Source organism: Oncorhynchus gorbuscha, linkage group LG09, assembly GCF_021184085.1.
Source record: "Oncorhynchus gorbuscha isolate QuinsamMale2020 ecotype Even-year linkage group LG09, OgorEven_v1.0, whole genome shotgun sequence".
NCBI lineage: Eukaryota > Metazoa > Chordata > Actinopteri > Salmoniformes > Salmonidae > Oncorhynchus > Oncorhynchus gorbuscha.
In genome coordinates, this window is record NC_060181.1 from 8598235 (window position 1) to 8603823 (window position 5589).

General features: G+C 60.1%; 1 long non-coding RNA gene across 1 annotated transcript; it reads right to left on the bottom strand.

Annotated features, from left to right (window-relative positions):
- Positions 1 to 4637: 4637 nt before the first annotated feature.
- LOC124043057 lies at positions 4638 to 5442 on the bottom strand. The gene is made up of 3 exons (XR_006840261.1): positions 5351 to 5442; positions 4777 to 4913; positions 4638 to 4691 (listed from the first exon to the last, which is right to left on the bottom strand). It is a non-coding gene; the product is annotated as an uncharacterized LOC124043057 (long non-coding RNA).
- Positions 5443 to 5589: the final 147 nt, after the last annotated feature.

A 5589-nucleotide genomic window follows, 5' to 3' on the forward strand; every position in this document is an offset into this window, starting at 1 on the left:
CCCACAGCCCAGTCCCACAGCCCACAGCCCAGTCCCACAGCCCACAGCCCAGTCCCACAGCCTCAACAGCCCAGTCCCACAGCCCACAGTCCCACAGCCCAGCAGCCCAGTCCCACAGCCCAGTCCCACAGCCCACAGCCCAGTCCCACAGCCCAGTCCCCAGCCCAGTCCCACAGCCCAGTCCCACAGCCCACAGCCCAGTCCCACAGCCCACAAGCCCAGTCCCACAGCCCAAAGCCCAGTCCCACAGCCCAGTCCCACAGCCCACAGCCCAGTCCCACAGCCCAGTCCCACAGCCCACAGCCCAGTCCCACAGCCCAGTCCCACAGCCCACAGCCCAGTCCCACAGCCCAGTCCCACAGCCCAGTCCCACAGCCCAGTCCCACAGCCCAGTCCCACAGCCCACAGCCCAGTCCCACAGCCCAAAGCTCAGTCCCACAGCCCAGTCCCACAGCCCACAGCCCAGTCCCACAGCCCACAGCCCAGTCCCACAGCCCAGTCCCACAGCCCACAGCCCAGTCCCACAGCCCAGTCCCACAGCCCAGTCCCACAGCCCACAGCCCAGTCCCACAGCCCAGTCCCACAGCCCACAGCCCAGTCCCACAGCCCACAGCCCAGTCCCACAGCCCACAGCCCAGTCCCACAGCCCACAGCCCAGTCCCACAGCCCACAGCCCAGTCCCACAGCCCAGTCCCACAGCCCAAAGCCCAGTCCCACAGCCCAGTCCCACAGCCCAGTCCCACAGCCCACAGCCCAGTCCCACAGCCCAGTCCCACAGCCCACAGCCCAGTCCCACAGCCCACAGCCCAGTCCCACAGCCCAGTCCCAGTCCCACAGCCCAAAGCCCAGTCCCACAGCCCAGTCCCACAGCCCAGTCCCACAGCCCAAAGCCCAGTCCCACAGCCCAAAGCCCAGTCCCACAGCCCAAAGCCCAGTCCCACAGCCCACAGCCCAGTCCCACAGCCCAGTCCCACAGCCCACAGCCCAGTCCCACAGCCCACAGCCCAGTCCCACAGCCCACAGCCCAGTCCCACAGCCCACAGCCCAGTCCCACAGCCCAAAGCCCAGTCCCACAGCCCAAAGCCCAGTCCCACAGCCCACAGCCCCACAGCCCACAGCCCAGTCCCACAGCCCAGTCCCACAGCCCACAGCCCAGTCCCAAAGCCCAGTCCCACAGCCCAGTCCCACAGCCCACAGCCCAGTCCCACAGCCCACAGCCCAGTCCCACAGCCCAAAGCCCAGTCCCACAGCCCACAGCCCAGTCCCACAGCCCAAAGCCCAGTCCCACAGCCCACAGCCCAGTCCCACAGCCCACAGCCCAGTCCCACAGCCCAGTCCCACAGCCCACAGCCCAGTCCCACAGCCCAAAGCCCAGTCCCACAGCCCACAGCCCAGTCCCACAGCCCAGTCCCACAGCCCAGTCCCACAGCCCAAAGCCCAGTCCCACAGCCCAGTCCCACAGCCCACAGCCCAGTCCCACAGCCCACAGCCCAGTCCCACAGCCCACAGCCCACAGCCCAGTCCCACAGCCCACAGCCCAGTCCCACAGCCCAAAGCCCAGTCCCACAGCCCAAAGCCCAGTCCCACAGCCCAAAGCCCAGTCCCACAGCCCACAGCCCACAGCCCAGTCCCACAGCCCACAGCCCAGTCCCACAGCCCAAAGCCCAGTCCCACAGCCCACAGCCCAGTCCCACAGCCCAAAGCTCAGTCCCACAGCCCAGTCCCACAGCCCACAGCCCAGTCCCACAGCCCACAGCCCAGTCCCACAGCCCAGTCCCACAGCCCAGTCCCACAGCCCAGTCCCACAGCCCACAGCCCAGTCCCACAGCCCAGTCCCACAGCCCAGTCCCACAGCCCACAGCCCAGTCCCACAGCCCAGTCCCACAGCCCAAAGCCCAGTCCCACAGCCCAAAGCCCAGTCCCACAGCCCAGTCCCACAGCCCACAGCCCAGTCCCACAGCCCAGTCCCACAGCCCACAGCCCAGTCCCACAGCCCAGTCCCACAGCCCAGTCCCACAGCCCAGTCCCACAGCCCACAGCCCAGTCCCACAGCCCAAAGCTCAGTCCCACAGCCCAGTCCCACAGCCCACAGCCCAGTCCCACAGCCCAGTCCCACAGCCCACAGCCCAGTCCCACAGCCCAGTCCCACAGCCCACAGCCCAGTCCCACAGCCCACAGCCCAGTCCCACAGCCCACAGCCCAGTCCCCCACAGCCCAGTCCCACAGCCCAGTCCCACAGCCCAGTCCCACAGCCCAAAGCCCATCCCCACAGTCCCACAGCCCAGTCCCACAGCCCACAGCCCAGTCCCACAGCCCAGTCCCACAGCCCACAGCCCAGTCCCACAGCCCACAGCCCAGTCCCAGTCCCACAGCCCAAAGCCCCACAGCCCAGTCCCACAGCCCCAAAGCCCAGTCCCTAGCCCAAAGCCCAGTCCCCAGCCCACAGCCCCACAGCCAGTCCACAGCCCAGTCCCCCAGCCCACGGCCCAGTCCCAGCCCCCACAGCTCAGTCTAGCCCACAGCCCAGTCCCACAGCCCAGTCCCACAGCTTCAAAGCCAGTCCCTGGCCTAAAGCCACAGTCCCACAGCCCACAGCCCAGTCCCACAGCCCAGTCCCACAGCCCAGTCCCACAGCCCAGTCCCACAGCCCACAGCCCAGTCCCACAGCCCACAGCCCAGTCCCACAGCCCACAGCCCAGTCCCACAGCCCACAGCCCAGTCCCACAGCCCAAAGCCCAGTCCCACAGCCCACAGCCCAGTCCCACAGCCCCAGCCCAGTCCCACAGCCCAGGCCCAGTCCCCAAGCCCTACAGCCCAGTCCCACAGCCCCACAGCCCAGTCCCACAGCCCACAGCCCAGTCCCACAGCCCACAGCCCAGTCCCACAGCCCACAGCCCAGTCCCACAGCCCAAAAGCCCAGGTCACAGCCCAAAGCCCAGTCCCAGCCCACAGCCCACAGCCCAGTCCCACAGCCCACAGCCCAGTCCCACAGCCCAAAGCCCAGTCCCACAGCCCACAGCCCAGTCCCAAAGCCCAGTCCCACAGCCCACAGCCCAGTCCCAAAGCCCAGTCCCACAGCCCACAGCCCAGTCCCAAAGCCCAGTCCCACAGCCCAAAGCCCAGTCCCACAGCCCAAAGCCCAGTCCCACAGCCCAAAGCCCAGTCCCACAGCCCAGTCCCACAGCCCAAAGCCCAGTCCCACAGCCCACAGCCCAGTCCCACAGCCCAAAGCCCAGTCCCACAGCCCAAAGCCCAGTCCCACAGCCCAGTCCCACAGCCCAGTCCCACAGCCCAAAGCCCAGTCCCACAGCCCACAGCCCAGTCCCACAGCCCACAGCCCAGTCCCACAGCCCACAGCCCAGTCCCACAGCCCACAGCCCAGTCCCACAGCCCACAGCCCAGTCCCACAGCCCAAAGCCCAGTCCCACAGCCCAAAGCCCAGTCCCACAGCCCACAGCCCAGTCCCACAGCCCAAAGCCCAGTCCCACAGCCCACAGCCCAGTCCCAAAGCCCAGTCCCACAGCCCACAGCCCAGTCCCAAAGCCCCCAGTCCCACAGCCCAGTCCCCCCTAGTCCCACAGCCCAAAGCCCAGTCCCACAGCCCAAAGCCTAGTCCCACAGCCCAAAGCCCAGTCCCACAGCCCAAAGCCCAGTCCCACAGCCCAACCCAAAAAGCCCAGTCCCACAGCCCAAAGCCCAGTCCCACAGCCCAAAGCCCAGTCCCAAAGCCCAGTCCCACAGCCCAAAGCCCAGTCCCACAGCCCAAAGCCCAGTCCCACAGCCCAAAGCCCAGTCCCACAGCCCAAAGCCCAGTCCCACAGCCCAAAGCCCAGTCCCACAGCCCAAAGCCCAGTCCCACAGCCCAAAGCCCAGTCCCACAGCCCAAAGCCCAGTCCCACAGCCCAAAGCCCAGTCCCACAGCCCAAAGCCTTAGTCCCCACAGCCTTCCAAGCCCAGTCCCACAGCCCAAAGCCCAGTCCCACAGCCCAGTCCCACAGCCCAAAGCCCAGTCCCACAGCCCCAAAGCCCAGTCCCACAGCCCAAAGCCCAGTCCCACAGCCCAAAGCCTATGTTCATTATACATTTCATCTGTTTGGCTTCTTTATTGAACAAAAATGTAACTGATTAATTGAATGTAATATTTTAGAATATTTGCATACAGGATTTGTTTGTCCTAAAAATCTATTTTTTCAACATTTTATGTGCATTTATATACTGACATGTTTGATATACATACTGTACATTTGTACAGACTACACCTAATATTGAACAGAAGAGGCATTTGGATTTAATTAAAATGTCTTTTAATTCAATTTCTAAATGCAATTCTATATCCTGTTTACTGCTTCAAATTAAAATTAAATAATTGAGATATATGAGGCAGTCTGAATTCAAGACTGAATTCCAGTCTGAATTGAAGCCAACCCTGTTCTCGGTTTCTTCTCTACCTCTGACCATTTCTCTCGTCTAACCTTGTAAGTCTGATGATCCATTATAGACGGAGCTGTGGAGTCACATTCTCCAAAAACTGCAATCACCTCTCAGGCAAATCTGATCTGAGCAAATCAATGAGCCGATTGATTTTTGTGGTCAATCAGCAGCAAGAAGTGACTCGCTTTATTGACAACAGATACATTTTTAGGATGAGTGTCTTACCTAGAAAAAGCCTCATCCAAGTCTTCCTCAATTTCCTGCAAGAGAGAGAGAGATTGTGAGTTTCTGTATCCAAAATATTTTTCTCCCATTTAAAGACAAAACGGTTGATTTGAAACGTACCCAGACAGTGTTGTTGTTATCAATGTCCTCGGGAGCGGTGTGGTCGTCCACCTGGAACTCCTCGTTGCCATTGGTTTCCAGAACCACGGCAACATGAGTCCGTTCCTCCAGGTCCAGTAGGTTACCCGTGGCAACATCTATGGAGACAAAAATCAGCCAATCAAATCAGATTGAGTGTTTACAGTTGGACAGAAACAAAATCCTAAGGATCCAACCAAGGCCTCAGGAGGAAATACAAGACAGGCATTTCATTGCTAAATAACAAAGTAAATGTTATTCTGATTTACACTGTAGTCATTTAGCAGATGCTCTTATCCAGACAGACATACAATTAGTGCATTCCATCGTAACATAAATCTGTTGAACATTATATTTAAAAACTCTGAATGTCTGCATTGGATAAAGATGGAGAGCGTGTGTGTTTGAGGGCTGCGTTTACACAGCCAGTAAAATTCTGATATTTTTCCAGAGCTGATCGGATTGGTGAAAAAAAAAAAAAAAAAAAAAACAGAATTGGGCTTCAATTGAAAATGCAGCCTCAGTCTCGCTCTGTGTGTGATGTGTATCACCTTACCTTCTCCTTTCAGACTAGCCAGGCTGTTGGATCCTTCTAATTGAGAGCTGCCGGATGCTTCTCCAGCCGAGCCGGACTTCACCCTCTTCTCTACAAGACACAAAATACTACCGTCAACACACACGGCTACTGAACAGCTTCTACACCCCCCCCCCAAGCCAAAAGACAGCAGATACAATTCAGCAAAGTGGCTACCGAACAGCAGCTACCCAACAGCAGCTACCCAACAGCAGCTACCC